At 44.9% G+C, this 23,505-nt stretch overlaps 1 protein-coding gene across 7 annotated transcripts in view; it reads right to left on the reverse strand.

Annotated features, from left to right (window-relative positions):
* Positions 1-23,505, reverse strand: part of FOXN3 (forkhead box N3) — a 404,931-nt gene that overhangs the window by 294,419 nt on the left and 87,007 nt on the right. For 5 of the 7 annotated variants that reach the window (XM_060295176.1, XM_030883622.2, XM_060295172.1 and 2 more), the window contains one exon: positions 4,942-5,057. The gene's annotated coding sequence lies outside the window, so the exon portion shown is untranslated. Of the gene's footprint in view, positions 1-4,941; positions 5,058-12,036; positions 12,190-12,237; positions 12,263-23,505 lie in introns of those variants that run through there. The other 2 variants (XM_060295175.1, XM_060295171.1) reach the window with 2 other exon arrangements.

The following is a 23,505-nucleotide window of genomic DNA, read 5'->3' on the forward strand; positions in this document are numbered from 1 at the left end:
GGCAACTACACCATTACGTTGTACAAATAAATTTACATAAATCATTATTAGAATGTTTTATCTTAGCAAGATTATTTGGTTCCCAGAGCACACATTAAATGCATGCTTAAAGCAGAATATTTAAAAGTTATTCCTATATTGTTTATGAGATGGGATTAGAAATTTCCATCTAATTTTTCTTTCATAATGGAATTCCTTTAGTTTTCTTTGTACATCTAGAAACCACATGTATAATTGTCTGGGGGGTTTCTTGAAGCAAGCATTGCAATAGGTGCTTCTGATACATTTGGTCCATTTTTCAGAGACTATTCCCTTTGATTCCATGGGGTCAGTTCTGAACAGTGATTAGGAAGGCCAGGAACCAGGGAAATTAAAACCATCTCCTGAGTAGATGGGTTTTTGTCTGATATAATTCTTCAAGCAAACTGGTCGTTGGTTCTGGTTTGGCTTTTTTTTTTTTTTTTTTTTTTTTAATAAACAAACTTGTAAACAAACTTCCTGAAAATGGAGCTCAGTTTCTACTCACTGTTTAAGTTGGGAAGATGCCTGTTTGGATCAACTGCACAGCACATGGCAAGTCTTCACCGGCTGGAGTTCTACTCCACCCTAGATCTCAAAATAAAATCTTTTCTCCCTATATATAAAGGTGGTGCCCATTTTTAAAACGAGCTGCAGTTGTCAACATTAAGGAAGCAGGCAGAAAGGGACCAAGTGAAAGTCAGGAGCAGCGCTTGCCACCCTGAACCTGTTAACTGCTGGCTCCGGAGAACCCCTTCATGATTCCATGACTTGTCTTCTCATCGGGGTCAAAAAGGGCTGGACTCACCACTCAGAGCTGTACCCTTCTCCCCGTGTGCGGTCTGGGAACAGACTCCCAAGCCAGTGTCAGGGAAGGGGGGCCCCACGTGGTCAAGGGCACAATCCTCGTAAAGGATGAGTGAGGCAGTCACGTGCAAGAGCTGGAAAGAGCAAGAAAAAGCTGGGTTCAAAGCAAGCTGGTGCCACTCTCTAGCTGTGACCACAATTTAAACCTTTCTGCATCTGTTACCTCATCTTAAAATGACATTACTTGTACCTACTTCACAAGTTTGTTTGGGGAATTAAATGAAAAGAAGGCAGGCAGAAGCTGAGGACAGTGTGACCTCTGGAAGAGGCTCAATAAACAGTAGCTAACATTAATCTTCAAGGATGACCAGTGGGGTGAAGCTGGGGTGAGCATGTCATGTATTGTCCATACCAGCATATTTCCAGGTGTGAAAGGAAGGGCTGTATTATAATTCTGTTGGGTCAACTGGCAAATGCTAGGATGCTTCCAGGCACACTGGGGCACGTGTGACTATCCCAACTCCAGCCCATCACCATTCAAGACCCGGTAAAGAAGTTAGGTAACGATTATATCTTACATATTTTACAACTCGTTATACCTTTTAGAGATCTTTCATACATCTTTTTAAGCCTTTCATAAACTGTGTGAAAAAATGTAGGTCTGGGTTCATTACCCTTTAATCATGAGCAGACAAAAGCACAGATAAAAGTTTGGGCTTTCCCACAGTGCTACAGTGTTGCAGGGGCAGTGGGAACCCCAAACGTACCTCACGCTGCTCCCTACTTCCTACCCTCCCAGCAACGAGACAGGGTCATGTGACTAGTTCTGGCCAATGGACTGTGGATGTGGAATTGGTCTGAGTCACTTCTGATCTAAGGCACCTAAGAATGGGTGTGTGTTCTCAACTCTTTTTCACATATTGAAGCAACCAGGAAGCCACAGTTTGAGACGTAGGTGTCACAGGATGGGGGAGGCAGCAAAGCCACACTCGTGCAATCCAACTCTGGGTGAGTGAGAAATACACTTTTATTGCACTAAACCCTGAGATTTGGAGTGTACTTTTTACCCTAGTATCCCACAGCCTGCCCTGGCTCAGCTAGCTAATACGATTAGAACCCGCATCTCCAACTTGCACCAGTTTTCACTCAACAGTATCAAAAATCCCCACCAGACTGGGAAAATGCTGCGAAGATTAAATGCCATAGCTTACTCATGGCAAACCTTCAATGCCTACTTGATTTAAAACAAAATGCTTTCTTGGTTTAAAACAAAATAGTTCACACCCAGTGCCAAGTAAAAAGAAGAAAGTTCCAAAATGCAGGCTATATTTTAATTTGGTGCTGATTTGTTCCAACATTTACGTTCACCTGAGAAGCCTGGATGCCTCCTTTTAAAGACGACCCTAATAATTAGATTCCTGAAATGAAATAGCCTCAGTGTCATATCTAGCTTTAACTGAAAGTTAAATAGATGAACAGAAAAATCCAACTAGACTAGGACCAATTCTCTATCTCAATCTAGAAAATGCCTCTCTTCCTCTCTTGCTTATTTAAATCCCACTCATCCTTCAATCCTATTTTCTTTATGAGGGAAAAAGTTCCACACCTCAAATTTTGCAAACACTTGTGTCAATCAATTGCCTAGGCCAAAGGATAGCACCTTTTTTTCTATAAAGGGTCAGAAAGCAAATACTTTATGGTTTCTGACGCACCTATTCAACTCTGCCCTTGTAGCGCGAAAGCTGGTATAGACAATCTGGAAATAAACAAACATGACTATGTTCCAGTAAAACTTAATTTAGGGACATTGAAATCTGAATTCTATATCATCTCTACGAGGCAAAATATACTATTCTTCTTTTAATTTTTTCCAGTCATTTTAAAATGTGAAAACCATCTCAGCTTGTCCACCCCAGACAAGCAGTGGGCCACGCCTGGCCGGCGGGCCGTAGCTGACCCACCCCAGGCTTAGAAGAGGCAGGGCAACGACAGATTAGGCAGTCGCTTGTGTGGGAGGGGAACACGAATACTGTTATTCTAGTTCTTCCACTTCCTGGTGGCTGGTGATCCAGGGCTCTGACTCCAGGAAGGCCTGAGCTCCTGGATGAGCCAGGCCTCAGTTCCAGAAGCACTGGTGCACGCTAAGGAAGGTGGTGTGTGGCCACGCAGACCTGACGGGCTGGGCGGGGGCCTCGGCCGGCGACCCTCACCAGCACCCTCAAGACCCAGGGCAGGAACGCCGCCACTGCTTTATCCAAAAGCGCTAGGTGTGGGCAGGATTTGCTGGGCCATTGCAAGATGAATCAGCACACTGGGCTCCCATCCCTGACTACGGCCCCAGCTTCAGCCTTGAGGCCCTCCCTGAATTCTGGTTTTCAGAACTCGTGATACACTCTTGGCATCAACGTACAAACTCACGTTCCTGGCTTCTTCTTCCTACCCTTCCATTCCACTTCTCAGCTCAGAATCACCCATTGTGAATCACCAGGTACTGACCTCACACAGCACCTGGTTCATCCTGGGGCCCTGTCAAGCCACACCCGCCAGGCAGAGTGCAGAGGGGAGGGGGGCAGGTATGTGAGGATAAACAATCAGGTAGAGAGGCAGAGGCCAGGTATGGGCAAGCCCAAGGAAGCAGAAGGCCAGCCAGGTAGCCAAGCCAGGGCTGGGGCACCACAGACTAGGGTCCCCTGAAGGAAGCCGTCGGCCAAGGTGACTCTGTAACAGAGCAGGGAGCGTGTCCCCAGGGGAACCTTAAGGGACCCAGGCCCTGAGGAGGAGCCTGGCTCTGGCTGGGATAGAAGAGGCTCGGGGTCCTCCAAGCCCTGTGTGGTCCTCACTGGCTAGGCTCATGGCAGGCTCGTTCCCGCCTTCCGGGCCAGACCAGGCTGCTTCTCTTCCCTCTTGGCTGTGACCAAGCCCGCCTTCAGCCCTCCCTCTTCCATGAACTCTCCAATTATTTCAATCCCAATCCTCAAGGTCTCTTAATTCCCTGAACCAGAGAGCTACCATAGTGCACGGCTCCGGCCGGAAACTGAGCGCCATCTGCCATTTTCTTATGAGTGAGTCGTGGCTCCTTTGCTAAGGTCTGAGCTGCATGAGGATGTATCTTATGTTTTTATACGTCTTATAGTTTTTTATCCCCATCTGCCCTGAGAACACATAACAGATACTCAATGATACTTATTAAACTCAATTAAAAGGTCCAACATTAGAAAGATTAATACAATTCAAAAGAAATATAGGGGCTTCCTTGGTGGCGCAGTGGTTGAGAGTCCGCCTGCCAATGCAGGAGACACGGGTTCGATCCCTGGTCCGGGAGGATCCCGCATGCCGCGGAGCAACTAAGCCCGTGCGCCACAATTACTGAGCCTGTGCCCTAGAGCCTTCGAACCACAGCTACTGAAGCCTGCGCGCCTAGAGCCCGTGCTCCACAACAACAGAAGCCACCGCAATGAGAACCCGCGCACAGCAACGAAGACCCAACACAGCCATAAATTAATAAATAAATAAATTTATAAAAAGAAATACAGTATTATGGGAAAGAAAATGACTTAGAGAAACTAGGTACGGCAGAGGCTAGTTTCCATACAAAAATTCCCAGCAATGTGCCTGTTGCTTTGTGTCTATGACACACACCAAAATTTTAAATAAAGATGTGACTCATTATCTTAATGCCTAAATTCATTGACCACATTGTCAGTCTGATCAGCTGTATAAATTGATCATTAAGAAGACGCGGGGAAAAAAAAAGAAAAATAAGACGCGGAGGGGGCTTCCCTGGTGGCGCAGTGGTTGAGAGTCCCCCTGCCGATGCAGGAGACACAGGTTCGTGCCCGGTCCGGGAAGATCCCACATGCCGCGGAGCGGCTGGGCCCGTGAGCCATGGCCGCTGAGCCTGCGTCCGGAGCCTGTGCTCTGCAACGGGAGATGCCACAACAGTGAGAGGCCCGCGAACCGCAAAAAAAAAAAAACGCGGAGGAAGAGGGGGAGGATTTCAATTGCTGGAGAAACAATCAATTTGGCATTTGCATTTAAATATAGCTTTGGTATTTCATTTATTCAGTGCAATCTCCATGAGGTGTAAGCCAGCTGGGGAAGGCAAAGCTTGGTTACCTGAGTCAGAATGGGTCCAGGAAACCGAGGTCAGCATTGCTCCAGTCACAGAAAGGACAGAGAGGCCTCCATGATCACGAGAACGCTGGTCTTCTAGGAGATGATGCGTCTAGTGGCTGGTGGAGAGGAGCAGAAGGACGACGGGATTAGAGCAGAGGAGGAGAGAGAACCCTCTCAACCACGGTGGATGTCACCTCTGGCCTGACTCTCTAAAACATGACATACTTCAGCGGAAAAGTCAATTGCAACGGTACCTCTTTATTTCTTGGCAAGTTATTGAAGCACTGGGTCTTTCGTGATGGAGTGTTCTTGAAACTGCCTCATGGGGCATAAAAGGACCCAGAGATTTGAAAATACATGCCATAGATATTATGAGATTATCTTATTTTACTCTAGCTGCCATTGAGACATTTGTGAGATCATTTTACTTTACTTCAGCTGCCACTGAAACACTTGTCTATATAAAGGAAAAACATCAGAGCGCCAGCAAGCCTCCAAGGCCGGACTTCCACCATGAGAACCAGCCTTGATCCTCCGGGTAGACCAGGTATACAGGCTGCAAAGTCAATGACTCCCTAGTCTGTTGTTGTAAAATAAAATTACCCTGGCTCTATTCCTGGAGAAAAAGATGCCATCAAGCTAAAGCTCACTAAATGGGCTACAGGTTTGGAGAACACGGTTAACCTATAATCTTACAAAATAGAAAAGTTGGTACATGGGATAGACGGCATCATAATTTCTAATGGAAGATATTTTTTTGACCTACACATCAAGGAAGACACAGCAGTAGGCTCTCTAATGAAAAGAATGGTGTGAGCCTATGAGCTTTAGTGTGAGAATGTTAGGAAACAAATTCATTCTATCAGTGGTTCTCAAACTGTGGTCCCTGGAAGGGCAGCATCGGTATCACCTGAGAATTTGTTGGAAATGCAGATTCTTGGCCCAACCCCAAGATCTACTAAATCTGAATATTTGGAGGTGGGGCTCAGGGATCTGTTTTAACAAGCCCTCCAAGTGATACTGATACATCTTAAATCATTAATTTATCCACCCATCCAAAGACATTGAGTCCATTGTTAAAAAATAAAATTACCCTACTCTACTGCATGTTAAGGTTCAATTAAGGGCCAAGTATTGGGCTAGGGACTGGGGAGGGAAGAAGGGTCAGAGAGAGAAGATGATGAAATCCCTGCCCTTGAGAAATGTATTGTCCTCTATGGGAGATAAAATAGGTATACAGGCAACTCAAATACAGACCGTGTTATTTTCTCTAACAAAGAGTTAGAAGTTTTCAAAGGAGACATTTGTTTCTGATTGGTGTGGGGAGGCAGGTAAGGGAAAGCATCAAGACAATCGTAATGGGACTTGAGATCTGCACAGGATTTTGACAGGCGGGAATAGGGAAAAGCTGAAGCAAAGGCCCAGAGGTGAGAAAGCATGAGGGCTATTCAGGTACATGGAGGAACCAGGTCTGGCTGATACGTGAGAAACTTGGAGGTGATCTCGGTGAGACAAGGTTACTGCCAAGCACAGACACGTAAATGCTAGGGGCCCGTTGCTTCTCTTTCTTGTATGAAGACTACTTAGCAGCACCTATGGCTTATGTTTAGAAACTGACGTCTGATAAACCAGGTGATTTAATAATTTCTAAGTCTAGTCTGCTTTTCTGTACGTTTTGAACTGCTTTTTCTAGAGGGGAGCACCTCAGCTGCTTCAAGGATTAACTGCTGAAGGTTTGCCCTGGAGGAAGACACAAAAGAAAATTTCAAAGCAGGCATCTGGATGTCACAGTAGCCTCGGGCCATTCTGCAAAGGGGCAAAATGTTACCACACCTAAAAAGCCCCTGAAGGCACTGATGGTTTTAGCTTTATAAAATAACTCAAGTGGAGAGGGGTGTGCCTCAGTCAAAAGGAAGAGTTAAACCAGGGACTGGGAGAAATGGGTGTAGGGATCAAAGGGTACAGACTTCCAGTTATAAAGTAAGTCGTGGAGATACAGGATGACTATAGTTAATAAGACCGTATTGCATATTTGAAAGTTGCCAAGAGAGTAGATCTTAAAAGTTCTCATCACAAGAAAAAAAATTTTTTTGTAACTATGTAAGGTGGCGGATGTCAACTCGACTTATTGCGGTAATCATTTTGCAACGTATACAAATATTGAATCATTGTGGTACACCTGAAACTAATAAAATTTTATGTCAATCATACCTCAATTAAAAAAATTAAAACATGCCCTAAAAAAGTTAAACTAATACTCAACACTTCTCATTAGAGAAAAAACTACTTTTCATGATCAAGAAGGTATGGCTTTTGCTTCTAGAAAACTGACAGAAATAGAAGGCTTTATTTCCTGGTGCTGCTAGATGAATGATGAAAAACTGAAAATGTTTTTGATGTCATGCAAGGCTCTGATGGAAATGAAGCTGGATTCCCAATCCGTTGTTCATCCCAGTTCTGCCATTTAGCCATCTGTGTCATTAAGGGCAAGGCACTCAACTTCCTAAACCTCACTTTTTCATCCATCAAGAATTAGAGGGCTTCCCTCGTAGCGCAGTGGTTGACAGTCCGCCTGCCGATGCAGGGGACATGGGTTCGTGCCCCGGTCCGGGAAGATCCCACATGCCGCGGAGCAGCTGGGCCCGTGAGCCATGGTCACTGAGCCTGCGCGTCCGGAGCCTGTGCTCCGCAACGGGAGAGGCCACAACAGTGAGAGGCCCGCGTACCGCAAAAAAAAAAAAGAATTAGAGACACTGACATGTCCCACCTTTGAAATTTAAATAAGAAAACAGACAAGAAGTTGCTCTGAAAGTTATAAGGTGCAATATTACACAGGGGTATATTTTTATTGTATATATAATTATACTATCCTACTCACTGAGACATTTGGGTACTAATCAATACTTGTTACTGTATTGGCCTTTGAAAATATAAAAGTAAAATGTTTCTTATGCCCAGACTCTCCTTTTAAATATTTGCAGATAGAGCAGTTCTAAGGCACAAACTTGGCACCAACCAAACCGTCCTCCCAAAACACATTTCAAGGTAAATTTTTTACTTCTAATTTTTTTTTTTTAACTTTTATTCCTCTGACCTCGCTAGAGCATCCAGATATCTTTCAGCAGCTCCTGGTGAGCACGACTCAGTCTGCAGCAACACAGACATATGAGGGCGATAATTTATCATCTCTGCAGTAGTTTAGTCCCAGATGGACCATTTACTAATTTATTTCCATATGTAACTGGCAGAAAGATTAATCAGGCTTCCAACTCAGAAACCTGAATTGTGTTTCATTCCCTGAACAGGCTAACTCTGGACCAGAAGAAGTACACCGTTTACATAGAAAACCAAGAGTTTCTCTTAAAAAGCCTGTCGACCTTAGACACAGGCCTTTAAACACACACACACACACATACACACACACACACACACACACACAAGGCCTGCTCCTTATGTCAACTTGGAGGGTTGGTTTTTTCTTTATATACTAATGGACTTCCCATAGGAGCTGTGTCTGATAGAACTGCAGGCAGAAGTAATGCCAAATCAGGCCCAGTTGCAGCTACAGTCCCCTCCCTGTGTGCAAGCACGGGGTCTTGTATTTCTGAAACTGAACAGATCTTTTTGCCATGGTGCTACACCCAGCTGGACAGCTGTGCAGTGCCCAGGCACTGGAAACTATGTGCTTTCTTTTTTCCACTCTTTTTAAGGGTTTGAACTTGACTGAATCCAGCAGCTGCCGTAGCTTTAGCAAGGCGATGGCTAATGAACTGTTAGCATTGCTCTCAGTCCCCCTGAGTTCAACTCTCAGTTCTCTTTTGTTTTTAATTCTATCCCAGTGATATCAGCCTCGAGCAAAGAGTTAATGGAATTATTGTTGGATGACGGTGTGTATAGACAGAAGGCCAGCCAATCCCAAAGCGGGGCAGAAAGGAAATTGACTGGTTATATCTTCAGTGGAACCCAAGGCCACAGCCAGGAAGGCTCAGGAGGCAGGACCACGTAGAGATATTACCGGCTGGATCCACACACGTGGGTCACTAAACAACCACGTGGCTTTGGAAAAGTCACTTACCGGTTCAAGCTCACAATTCTCTCCTCTGTAATATGATTTTAGCTCCCTAAAGTTCCTTCTGGCTCTAAAATCTTTGATTCCATGAAGATGAAAAGAATATCAGCCATTCACCTGGCTTCCGTGTTTAGATGATGCCAAACAGCCAGAAGTTTGGAAGCATCCGAAAGTAGCTGAACTGGTCACGATGCTTGGTTCTGGGACAGACATAGACTTAGGAATCTCATATCTAACAGTCTGTCTTTGAGCAGAAGACTGTTCAATGATGTATACCTTTGCAAGTGTTTAAGAATTCAACGAAAAACAAGTTTGAAGTACTGTTCTAGGTATGGCAAAAGCTACAGAAGTACCTAAATCAGGGTCCTGTGTCTTTTTTCTTTTTTTTTTTTTTTGCGGTACGCGGGCCTCTCACTGTTCTGGCCTCTCCCGTTGCGGAGCACAGGTTCCGGACGCGCAGGCTCAGCGGCCATGGCTCACGGGCCCAGCCGCTCCGCGGCATGTGGGATCCTCCCAGACCGGGACACGAACCCGTGTCCCCTGCATCGGCAGGCGGACTCTCAACCACCACGCCACCAGGGAAGCCCGGTCCTGTGTCTTTGATACATTTACTTCACAGTTCAGAAAAGATACAACTCATCCTAATAGAGTGAAATAAGTGCTATAATTTGAAGACCAACTGCTATGGGAGCATGATGGAAAGGATGGAAAAGTTATCCCAGGGAGGGTGACAGGGGGAGATCTGTAAGGTTTTTTGGAGGAATTGGAATTGAAGCCGGGAAAGTGGGAGGAAAGGAATCCGGGCAGAGACAGCAGCAAGAGCAAAGGCCTAGAAACTTCCCCCACGAGGCCAGGATATAGTATTTATTACCCTAGGGCAGGCCCCGGGATGCTCAAGAAAGAGACCTAGTGACAGAGAAGGCTGGAAAGGGACTAATGGTGGAAAGCCCTGGACACCAGCCTGGGGATTGGCTCTTACCCTGTGACCACTAAGAACCTTCAGAAACAACCAGGCAGTGGAGACTCTATGCCCAGAAAGTTTATTCTGGCAATTCTATTACCATTTACGATTGGTAATAAGATCAGTCTGTACCTTCATTTTTCTCTTATTCATTTCATGCTGCCACTATTTGGGAATCCCTCAAATTTACTTTTTTCCAAATCAACTTCCTGGCTCTTCAGATGGAAGCAATTGAGTTTCCTACAAGCACTGCCAGGATTTTACATTTGAATGACTGGTGCCGCCTAGGGCTTTATGTTTTGGTTTATGTGTTTTTCTATTTTTACGAAAGAGTTAACATACCATGGCTTAGACTGGTGTCTTCTGGAGATTTTTTGTTTACACTGGAAAGTACTCTGGGACGATGAAAAAAATATATACAAACGTGTCAACTGTTGGAAGGGCTTGCACTCCCCAAACAGGCAGAAGTTGAACTATCATCCAAAGTAGTTCATTGGCACTTTTTTGATTTCCAGTTTCAGAGCTCAAGGGTAATGACCCAAGGCTTCCAGGGCCCCTCAAATGTAATAGCAGAACATCAAGTAAACCCTCACACCAATAGTATTTGGTTTCTCTGCCTCGGGACCAAGCACAGGTGGCTTCCTGCAGCTGTCACAGAGAGAGGCTGCCCACCAGGATACCCGGGGCCCGCCGGGCAGCTCAGGCCATGGGGGAGGGGGTCTGCAAGCCTGCCCTCCCGTCGGCCCCAAAGATGGGCTGGGGTCCCGAAACTACAGAGATGAGTGTGAGAATAGGCAGAGGGGCTCCCCGTCTGAGAAAGGAGCTGCCTTTAGTATGAGCCACCACAAAAAAAACAAAAACAAAAACAAAAATTCCCCTTAGAAGACACAGACTTCACTTCCCGTCTCTGGGTGGCTCAGGCTACAGATGGGCATTGCTGGGAGGTTTCAACACTAGTTTCACTTTGGATCACCTTATTTAGAAGGCAAGTCGTATCTACCCACTAGGGTGTCAAACATTCTAGGGTTCCATCCCTGACTCACAACCCCAAATCTCTCCCAGCCCCCCACACCCCCAGGTGTGCAGGAAGCTCCCGAACCCCCTCCTCCCATAGGTGTTCTCTGAACATTCAATCAAATAATTACTGTGAAGAACAGTGTGCAGTAGACGTGGGAGACAGTTCCCTGTGCACATAAAAAACAGTCTCACACACACAAGAGTTGCGTTTCTCATACCACTTTTTGTAAAAGTCCACCTATGGTCAGAAAACAAATCCTCCTCAAATGAATAGATTGGCTTACATTACCATGCCATTTTACATTCTCTTTCCTGATACATAAATAATAAAACTGTAAGGTAAATGCAGGCTTACGTGGAATAATGGGCATAAATAAAAATATTCTGACATGAAAACCTCAGTATAAATTGAACTACAACATACTTGAAAGCTCCCGCAATCATAATGTGCACATCAAAATCCATTAACCTAATACCTAGGCTACTATTCACAAGCAGAGGTCTAGCCTGTAACTAAATACTCATTTGAACAGTTCTCCTAAATTACTGTACAATTTGACTGCAAAGTCACACACTTACAAAGTCTATCATCTTTACTTGGGTGCTCTCTAACCAACACTCAAGTCTTATCAGGCTACAACGTGGCAGCATAACACAAACACACAGGACAGTAAATGGTACCAAAAAGTAGCAGCGAATGTGAAAGACAAACCAGGGTCATCCTGGCGAGAAGGGAGATATTTACATAAGCATTCAGAAAGACAACGGAGCCCCAATTTCTCTTTAACTGCATATACCCAGTCAGCCTCTCTGCTCCTCACCTGATCATTTTTATATAAAAGCAATTTTAGAATGATACATTCAAATACCTTAGTTACCATAAACTCAGCAGCAGTTAAAGATTCTGGTGCACATTGATTTGCTTTAAGACTCAGCTATTTTCAACCAAAGCTTACGTTCCTTACCCATCACTACCCGCCCTCCAAAAAATTAGCTTCACTGACTATATCCTTCTGAAATATGTCATCTACAAAAGCCATTTTCTTACCTTTGTAACTCACTCACATTTGTTTCATTTGATGATATTTACCCAAGCAGGGATAATTGTTTGACTGGAATCTTGCAACTTTCAACTTTGCCCAGATTTTGTTGTCATGAGGAAGGGGAATGCCGAAATCCCCAATACATCGCCTAGCTGAGCTAATATACATCTGAATCAGAGCTATATTTTAAATTCTTTTACACTTACTTAATATAGTACGTGCTGCCTGTCCACTGATGCGATATCAGAAACCTGCAAGCTACTATTTCTGCAACTGTGTCACTGTAGATAGTCTGAAACATGTACGTAGCTGTTGCCATGGAAACAAACACAGCTAGGGTAGAGTGCCACGCTGTGTTAATTCCTTCACCCATGAACCCCAGGGGAATGCTAACATTCATCTTCTTTCTCCTTTAGTCTCACACTGCTTTAATATTTTTTTAGCATTATCAAATGATGTACTAAATACATATGGTACACCTGAAAATACGGATGGCTGAAACGAGCTGTGTGCCAACCTTGCCTGCTGGGTACCTGCTTAAGGTGGTGCAAATAGGCATGGATCCTTTCACTAACTTCTCCTGAGAGAAATGGAGAACTTTGTTTCTTTCTTTTAAAATGGTGTGCGTAGGACAGAACAAGGTGAGCATCTCGTCTCACCTAAGAACAGTTATCATGGAATTGCACCACAATAAAGACGCTATCAGAAATGTGCCACCTCAGTTCTGTGAAAGGCAGGGGGCGGTTTTGCAAACTTTCCGAAGTGGATCCAAGCTGAGAGTTGTTCTCCCTTCTAACTAGAGCTGCATTAGCAGGCTGTGAATCCAATCGTTTTAATTAGGCAAAAGCATAAACCCCAACAAGGGCTTCATCTGTCCCCAGTTGGTCTTTGTTCCTAAACCCATGGAAGAAGGTATTAGAATCAGTGAGGGACTAACAAGGTGGAAATCTGCCATCGTTCAGAAAGAAATGTGATTTCCCTGGAATCTGAACATTCTCGTATTTGCATCACGTTCAAATCGCTGCCCTCATCAAATGTGTGGATCGGTGAAGAAAACTCAAATTCTTTCGTGACACCTAAAAGCCAAAACATGTAGATACTGTCTTGCTGGGCCATCTTCCCCTTCTTCAAACTGGTATGCCACTTTCAATACTGGGGTTACTCATCACAGTCAACAAAAGTAAGCTCTTCGAAATCTTAATTACAGCCTATCCCTTGGGCTACTTAATAATATTCAATCTGGATGAAAATGGCCACACTTCAGATTTACATGCTGATGTGTTTCACTGGAATACAATTTTCACACTGAACAATCAATTGCAGGCTTTAAAAATGCAGATCCGTGACTCTGAACCGGCATGTTTTAAAGAAACCACTACTTTATTTGCAAGGGCTATGGCAAAACCATCCTACAAAAGACCAGCAAAGTTTTGACTATTATTTTCCTAAACCGAATCATTCTTGGCTACACACTATGATAATAATGATCAACGCATCCGTAAGATAAGGCAAAACAGAAAATAGGTACGTGTATACACTTTACTGGCCAAAGAACTATGTCACTTTTTGAAAGCCATCTCGAGAGGAGTCCAGTATATTAAAGTCTAGTCTTCGAGTACCAGCAGGGCAGGTAGTAATGACTCTTTAACTAATCCTGACCAGTACTTACAAACTTAAGGAACAGAGTCACAGTAGTAAAAAACAGTCATTTCTTACCTTTACTTCACGCTTCCATATTTGTTGAGTATTATGAAGTGTTTTCATATAGGTCATCTCATCTGACTATGACAAGATTACACTATGAATTAGTGTGGCAATTATCTGCAATCTCATCTCCTATGGGAGAGCACTGAGATTCCAAAGTCCGTGACTGGCCTGGAGTCAACACATTCAGAGGCACAACTCTGCCTGCTGTTAACTGATCTCATGCTCTTTCCAAGAGCCACACTGCCTCTAGGTGTGCTCACAAATGTACTGGCTTGTAAAGGACTTAAAATAACTGTAGCAACAATACTTATAAAAGGACAGATACTAAGTATCAGATAAATCGGTGTGGGCATCAATTATGGCTGGTGGTTAAAGTTAGGCAATGCTCCTCTCGGCCCTCGCCCACCTATATTCTTCCAAGGGTGGAAGGAGATGGGTCAGCCTTCAGGCTGAGGTCAGCCCCTGCCCCCAAAGCACATCCTCTCAGCCTGCTCCCACGTCCTGAACCCTCTTCCTTCCCATGTGTCCCACCCTAAATCCTGGCCACTCCTCAGAGAGGGCCTTGGAGGGGAAAGATGATCAGAGGCTCCTTGGGCTTTGGACGTAAAAGGGGGATTGGAATCAGCAGGAAGCGGCAATAAATTGGTTAGCATCCTGTGATGGTTAATTTTACGTGTCAACTTGACTGGGCCACAGGGTATCCCAATACTTGGCTGAACGTGATTCTGGGTGGTCTGTGAGGGTATTTCTGGATGGGACTTGAATCTGTGGATTGAGTGAAGCAGATTGCCCTACCCAACGTGGGCGGGACTTAGCCAATCCCCTGGAGGCCTGAACTGAACAAATGGCAGGTGAGGGTGAATTCACTCTTTCTGCCTATTTCTGAACCGGGACTTTGGTTTTCTCCTGCACTTAGACTGGAATTTAGACCAACTTTCCTGGTCCCCAGCCCCTTGGACTTGGACTGGAACTGCCCCACCAGCTCTCCTGGGTCTCCAGCTCAGAGGCAGCAGATCATGGGACTTCTCAGCCTCCATAATTGCATGGACCAATTCCTTAATAGAAAGATATATAGATATAGATACACACACAGACATACACATGCACTGTTGGGTCTGTTTCTCTGGAAAATCCTAATACGTCTCCTTAAGGAAGGAAGCCATTCTGGACCAGCAGCCACCAACTAATCCAAAGTAGATTTCATGGTGATCTGGGCTATTCACGACCTCCTACCCACATCACCCTGCACATCAAGAATGAACTGGGCACTTTCGAGAGGACAACGTGAGGCTGCAGGAGTCCAGAGTGCCTCCGACAAGCTGAACAAGTTCATGGAGTGGGTCTTCAACACCACCGACATGATCTAGGCCGGGAGAGGGGGCCGCGGGGGCGCCTGCCCCCTTAGTCCTGCCGGTGAAGGCATCCTCTGAGCTGCCGCCCCAGCTCCCAACTTTGCCCCCTTTCGGGGAGTGCACAACACGGTAATTGCAGATCAACGATCATTATCTGCCTTTTGTAGAAAAGAAAAAGAAAAAGGTAAATAAAATTTAAGTAAAATAAAAGTTTAACTGCTAAAAAAAAAAAAAAGAATGAACTGGATTTGGTCATGCTACATCGTTTTGGTGAAAGAGGACTTCTCGGAGTGAAATCTTCCAGGCCATTGGATTTGTTCTAGTTTGGCCTGAGGGAGCTGATGAAGCAGCAGAAGGCACCCTTAGGGGCAGCGTTCTGGGGAGGCTTCTCCCAGAGGGCAGGGGAAACTGGTTTCTTCCAATGGGTGTCCCAATTCAAGAGTCAATGATTTGGTCCCTTTTGACGAAAACCTTTCTAAAATGGATTGTATGAGAAAACGATGAATGGGGCAAAGTGGATAACATGTGATTTAGCCTGTTACAAATATGTTTCATGATTTGGCTGGCATTATGCGCATTATAATACAGAGGTGCCCTCAGAAGCCAGAGAATCTTGAGGCAGGAGGGCAGACGGGGCAGCACACAGGACAAGGCCCCTCGCTAGTGCAGTGTTCTCATCCCTGTACTTGCATGTTCATTTTCTCTGGCCTCCACCTGCCCCTCCCTGGCTGTCAGGGTATCAGCGGGCCTTCTGAACACACCAAGTGGTCTGGTTCTGGCTGTTCCCTCCCTGTTCTGATTCACATCTAATATGCCAGGGGCTGGGGAACCAAATAAGAGAGTTGATTAGAATTTTGTCTGAAAGAAGATGAATACAGGCCTGAGAAAGTGTCCCTGAGCACAGAAGTGTCGACTTCTGCATGCCCTTGACTCTAGACCAATTAGCCTAAAGCGAGTCACCTGATGAGCAATTTGCCTATAATTTGAAACCTTTTTGAATGTTTTTACATAGGAATGTCCTTTGGTTTGTTTGTTTCTTTCTTTTTGCCATCTCTTCGGAGTTATAGGGTTTGTAAATGAAGGGCACATCCAGCTTGTTTTTCAATTTTAGTTTACGCTTCATTTTAATTTTTAAATTAAATTTTTTTTTGAGATAGTGGCAACAAACACGAAAAACACTCCACACGGAATTGAATTTCTGGTGAACTGGTGATTAGGCAAATTGATAAGAGAACTGGTGTTTTAAGGGAATTTTCACTTCTCAGTTTCATTTTTTTAGAATTCAAAAACCCATCCAAGGAAACTCGCGGTTCAACCAGCCCAGAATGCACACACTGCCTGCTACCCGGACCTCGTTTTCTTCTCCTTGCACAGGACCCTCTGCACTGTTGAGTTTCCAGCCTCCACAGGAGGGAAGGAATTCGGTATTGCTTGACTTTGTTTTTTCCCACCGTGAATTTACTTTACGGGCAGTACTGAGTTCAGCTTAGCTTGTGGGTGTCAGCTAGAGCAGTGCTCACCTTGTTCTCACTCAGGCCAGGAGCCTCTGTTGTGCATTTTGAAGCAGTAGGCACAGACGGCGTAAGTGGAACCCAATATCTTTTGCATCAAAGCAACGCGTAGACTGCAGAAGTCTGAGAACCACTCACCTGACAGCCCAAATCTTTTTTTTTTTTGATGCTGTCTTTTTTAAAAAAATTATTGTATTCAAGTATAGCTGACGTTGTGTTAATTTCTGCTGTACAGCAAAGTGATTCAGTTATACACATATATATATTCTTTTTCATATTCTTTTCCATTACAGTTTATCACAGGATACTGAATATAGTTCCCTGTGCTATACAGTAGGACCTTGTGGCTTACCCACCCTATATATAATAGTTTGCACCTGCTAATCCCAAACTCCCATTCCATCCCTCCCCCACCCCACCCCCTTTGGCAACCACGAGTCTGTTCTCTGTGCCTGTGAGTCTTGGGTAGATAAGTTCATTTGTGACAACCCAATACTTAATGCAAGAGGGGAAAAAGGCCCAAGGTCAAGGTACATCCAGTATGACTGGAACGGATGGCCCCAGACCCATCCAAAAGGAGGGGCCAGGTGCCTTGCCTCACTCTATTGCAAGTGCCCTTTGAGAGGGAAACCAAAAACCAGACCGGCCTTTAAGGCCAGAAGCCAAGTTGACCCAAGAGATCAGGCACAAGCTAGTGCTATCGGACAGCATCCGGGCTGCAAAGAGGGACAGGAAAGAATTAGAGGTGGTCCCTGGACTCCCCTATTATCCACTTGTGGCTCTGACACAAACATTGTCCCTCTGGGCAGAGCTCCTGAGCCGCTGAACCACTCTGCAGAGAGCAAGCATTCCAACCAGCCTGGTACCCTGGCTGGAGCTGCAAGGATGCGGGCCAGCAGGTGCGGGTCGCCTTTTTCCTGGAGCAGCTGCTCTGCTGTTTGTGCTGCAGCAGTGAGGAGTCCCTGGGGCCAGCTCTTGGAGAAGAGAAACTGACCAGGAAGGCCTCAATCTTAAGATGCTCACTTGGGTACTGAGTCAGGATTTGGGAAGAAAATTCTCCTGAGAATGGAAACTTTTCCTTTTCATTCTCAAATTACCATTGTGACATTTGCTCTATTGGGGACAGAGCAGCTAGCTGTCCTAAGTGTGTATGAACTTCCTCTATCTTTATATGAAAGATAAGGAGCTCAGTTCACATGCCCTCGATGGGGTCATGTCCACTGCAGGACTGGACACTAATACCTAGTCACTGGGGCAGCTGTAAAATGTGTTCTTTTCCTTTTTTAATCTGAGGATGCAATGACTTACATGAAAGTGTTTTACCCTAATCCTCCCTGCTTAAGAAAAGTGAAAGTCTTTAATACAGTAAGTCACTAGTAATGTACATAATCAGAATGTAAACCACTCCTATTAGAACATTTTGGGGTCAGGGACTTCCCCGGTGGTCCAGTGGTAAAGAGCCCACCTTCCAACGCAGGGGACACGGGTTTGATCCCTGGTCGGGGATCTAAGATCCCACATGCTGGGGCAACTAAGCCCACGCGCCGCAACTACTGAGCTGGCTCACCTCAATGAAAGAGCCCGCGTGCCGCCAACTACAGAGCCCACGTGCCCTAGAGCCTGTGCACCACAACTAGAGAAAAGCCCACACGACGCAACGAAGAGCCTGTGTGCCGCAACGAAAGATCTCGTGTGCCGCAACTAAGACACAACGCAGCCAAAAACAAATGAAGAACATTTTGCGGTCTGTTTTCATAGTGATCAAATAACACTGACTTAAATAAAAATATGGTTGTTTTTTACTTCTCATGAAACAGCCTGAGATGGTGGGCAGCCCGGTGGCAGGGCAGGGGGTGAGTGGGATGTGTTGGAGCAACGGATACCCTGAAGCCCACTAAGCCCACTGGATTTTTTACTTCTTTCTATTTAACCACATAGCCAGAAAGGAAATGACCCAGGGCCAAACCAACCCAGAATTTTTCCATCTTGTCACTCTGCTATCTTCTTGTGTGTCTCCCACATTTGTATGGGCTTAATCAGCTCACTACCACCTCGCCCCTGTCCTAATTAGAAGCAAAGAGGAAAGAGAACGTGAAAGACTTGCTCCTTCATCTTAAAGGCAAAGTCCAGATGTTGTATCCATCCCTTCCACGTTCATCCATCAGCCAGAACTTAGTCACTTAGTCATCGCTGGCAGATGGTGTTCAGCTAGCTAAAGCTCTGGGGTTCTAGTATTAAAAGGAAGGAGGAAGGGATGCATACTGGTGGAAAACTAGCAGTGTTTTTAAAGACCCTAAATATATGTATGGACACAAACATATATAGTAAAAGTTGACAAACATGCACGGGAATGATAAGCACCAAATTCAAGATGGCGGTTACATGGGGGCACAAGGGAGAGATTAGTTCTGGGATTGGGGAAGGGATACTCAGAAGTCTGTAATCATATCTTCAATTTTTTTTTTTAAAAACGTATTTGAAGTAAAAATTGCAAAATGTTGAGATCTACCAAAGTTGGATAATGGTTACATGGGTGTTTTAGCTTTCATATTAGAAATAAATTATAATAAAATCCACAAAATTTAGCATTAGCTCAACGACCTGACTGCAACTCAACTTATAACTAAACTGTATTTCATCAATTCTAAAAAGCACATTTTTCTACATTTGAACTCTCTGAAATGAGTGCATCTAATTATATTAGGCAGCATTTCTCTTAGTGGGATATAATGTTTTACTTTACAATGAATGATAAGTTAGATTTGAAGATGTACAATGTATAAGTTCTATTGCATGTGGTCCGTGGCGCATTTTAGTATGTTTGACAGTGGGGGAAGGGGGACTGTTTCCACAAGAGGGCATCACAAAGCTTATCAATCTCTTCAAGCCCCACACCTGGGCTCTCTCTGTTAGGTGGTTTTCCGACTTCCAAGCCAACGTTCCTTCCAATGATAGTGCCTCTGATTAAGGTCGTGTGAAACACAAACATTTGGACGAATTTTCTCTGCAACTGAAGAAACTCTGGCAGATAAAAGCCCTCCTTCATTAGTTTTAAAGTGCTTGAGAATCTCCTACCTGGTAAGTAACAAAAGCATAAATGGCACCTACAAATGAAACTCCTCCACATGGGAAGAAATCAGAGTCAGGTGATTAATGGACCAAAATTTTGGACAGGCTGAGAAGGCACAGCCATCTGAGGACAACAAAGGCTTCTCCATCCACCCAAAGCGAAGTCCATGCTCCTGGCCTATAGAGGTAATGGGCAAGACCACCGTAGTCCCTTTTCCTTTGATATATGCTATTGTAGAACTCTCTTGTAGAAAATTAGCTAAGAATACACAGGCAACATTGTTCCTTCCATATTATCAAGATGCAAATAAACCAGAATGGGAAAAAAAAATCCATACAGCTGGTTTATTTGAATGCAGAATAATAAATCACCATTTTTTTTAATTTATGAAAGTTTTCTTCATTTCTCACATTCAGTTAGTATACAGTTGGCATTTTCAAAATTCAAACCTGATGTGGGTTTGGAATTCAATGAAGCACACTGGAAGACATCTGAGTGAAAAAATAAGAGTTCTAGCCATATGCCACTGGTGCATGCATTTGAATATTTGAAAGGTAATCTAGAAATGAGAATGTTTCCAGCTCTCCTTACCAACAACAGTCATTCACAGCAACAACACATTTTATACATGGAACCACTTCACCATCTGAGAGACAACAGGAGGACAGACGGAGTCTGGGGCTGGGGTTCTGTCCCTGCCTAGTGAGTTCCAAGCCTGTGATTTTCACTAGGTCTCGACCATTCTGAAGCCCTGCTTGGTCGATGATTAGGGTGCAATAATGATTCTTGCCTCACTGGACATATTAGCACATAAAAGAGCTGCTAAATGTTTCAAGTTTGGTTAACAATTGGGTGAAAAACCAGAAGACCGTGCACAATGGCTCCTTCCAAAAGCCATATGTGACACCATGAAACAAGCTCTAATATTAAGCCCACTGGATTTTTTACTTCTTTCTATTTATCCACATAGCCGGAAAGGAAATGACCCAGGGCCAAACCAACAGCAGGGGCTCTCCCCCTTCTTGTTTGTACCCATGACTAGGATGGCAGGAGCCCCCAGCCCTAGCTGGGAGGGTTTCCTGACAGTGCCCAGCTAGCCTTGCTCATTCTGTCCCCGGGCCAGGCCTCTAACTGGGTCACTCAGCCAGGGAATATACAAGCCAAGGGATCACATGCATTGCTAATCAACTCACGTGCATTTGGGGAACGTCAACCGTGCAAGACTGGAATCTGAGGTATTACGTTAGCCCACTTCCAAAACCACGTGTCAAGGGTCCAACCCATGTGTTTGCAGGGCGGCTACAATGCCATGGGGTTGTCCAAATGCTGAATGTGTTGATTCCTACGCACCCATCTCACTTTGTGACAGAAGTGAGCGATCTTTTTACCAACCTATTGATAAACTGAGAGGACAAAATGATAGCATTTCTTCTGGATCTATCCTGGCAATAATTCCCAATGGACTGCCCTTCAACCTGCTCCAGCGTATGTAGGCTGGTGCTCTTCTCAAGGGCATTAGAGAGGGCCAGAGCGGGGCAAAGAGACACAGCTCCACGTGAGGAGACAGAGTGTCCATGACAACCTGGGCCAGCCACCAATGTGTCTCCCCAGCTCCCCCTGCCACCCCAAAACCTTAACCTTAATCAGAGCCCCAGGTCTGGGGAAAATCTCCGACAAGTGGCTTCACACTGCTTGGGGAGAGAACCTCTTCTTGGCATGAACTCTCCGTAAGATGACACCTTATGATATTACCAGACCAAACCGCCTCTCACAGCAACCATGGCCCACAAGACCAGTTGTTACCACTTCCCAATCCCAACGAACCCTTCTAGAGCTCCTGGATCTAATCCCCAGTCAGCCCAGCAGCTTCCAAACCAGACACGACCTTGTCATGAAGCGCTTTGTTCCTGGACAGGCCTCCATGCACCCTAGAGGTCTAGAATGATCTCCACCCCCGGCAAAGAAACAGAATATCAATGGGGTACAGCCAAGGGCTGGAAAAGATGCATGATCTGTGACTCAGCTCCCTGCATGGTTTCTGCCCAGCTAAGCTGTGATGGTTGCATCTTATCTCTGCAGCCTGAACTTGATCACAGCTTGACCAAGGGAGTTTTGGTGCTGGTTGTTAATGTGGTGTTTGCTCACTTGCTTTCCTCTGTGGGTTGCCTAAAATTACACAGCTAATGAAACACCGTCCCTGAACCCATCTGCTTTACGCAGCGTGGACAGCAGATAATTAAGCAGTCAGTCAAGTGAGCCCAGAAGTCTGTCTCACGGCACGATGGCAAAGATCTGAAAATACCCGATCCCAGCAAGCACTGGGCTCATCTGGACCTCCGAGGTGGTAAGGTAAGACGCAGCTCCATCGCAGCTATCGGGTGGCCCCACCAATGGAAAACAGCAGCGACAAATGAAGACGGTTTTCTCCTAGAGTCCTCAGCAGGCCAGGAAACACCTGAGAAAGCTGAGAATTTGACCACATCCAGAAACCGACGTTCAATAATAATAACTCCCTAGTTGGGCAAGTGCTTCGCTGAAAAGGTCTGTTTGCTTACAAGCCATACATCAGCTTGCCTTAACTTTATCGTAAGGAGAAATCCAAAACGTCTTCTGAAAGAGATCAACCCTAACTTTGTTTAGGTCACACTGCGGACATACACAATTAACGGGAAGTAGGGGAGGTCAATGCCTAGTTCATTCCTTAACCCACAGTGGTCCGTGAGTAACATTAATAGGCATTTGCCACTGTTTGCTCATCAATGCTGTAGTCATTAAACCAACAGGAGTAGGGAGAGGATTTCACACTCGTTAAAAAAAAAAAAAAAAGAGTATGCTAGTATGTAGTGACATAAGCATGGAAATCACACATTTAAAAACTGCTCTTGGGACTTCCCTGGTAGTGAAGTGGTTAAGAATCCGCCTGCCCATGCAGGGGACATGGGTTCGATCCCTGGTCCAGGAAGATCCCACATGCCATGGAGCAACTAAGCCCAAGCCCGAGTGCCGCAACTACTGAAGTTCGCGCACATAGAGCCTGTGCTCCGCGACAAGAGAAGCCACGGCAACGAGAAACCCGCTCAGGGCCACAAAGAGTAGCCCCCACTCGCCACAACTAGAGAAAGCCTGCGTGCGGCAACCAAGACCCAACGCAGCCAAAAAAAAAAAAAAAAATCTTAAAACAGCTCTCAAAGCATTTATATAATAAAGTCTCAATACCCTGCCTGTGAAGTAGAAATGATTATAACCCCAGCTTATCAGTAAGCAGCCTGATAGCCAGGCACCTGAAAAGTGATTTGCCCCAAGCTCCTCAGAAGTTAACACAGGCTCACCTCAGAGATATTTTGAGTTCGGTTCCAGATCACTGCAATAAAGCGAATATCACAATAAAGCGAGTCACGGGAAGTTTGGGTTTGCCAGTGCAGAAAAAGTCACGTCTACACCATGCTGTAGTCTATTTAGGGTGCAATAGCATTATGTCTAAAACAAAATTTACATACCTTAATTATTGCTAAAAAAAAAGTGCTAACCATCACTGGAGCCTTGAGTGAGTTGTCATCTTTTCGCAATATACCATTAGAGATCACTGATCACCATAATAAATATAATAATAATGAAAAATTTTGAAATACTGTGAAAAATACCAAAATGTGACACAGACACATGAAGTGAGCAAATGATGTTGGAAAAATGGCTCCAACAGACTTGCTCGTTGCAGGGTTGCCGCAAACCTTCAATTTGTAAAAAACACAATATCTTCGAAGCGCAATAAAATGAGGTTTGCATGTAATAGCCAGGCCAAAATTAGATCGTCAGGATTCCAGGCTCCATGCCCAG

The sequence above is a fragment of the Globicephala melas genome, chromosome 2, assembly GCF_963455315.2.
Source record: "Globicephala melas chromosome 2, mGloMel1.2, whole genome shotgun sequence".
Lineage (NCBI taxonomy): Eukaryota > Metazoa > Chordata > Mammalia > Artiodactyla > Delphinidae > Globicephala > Globicephala melas.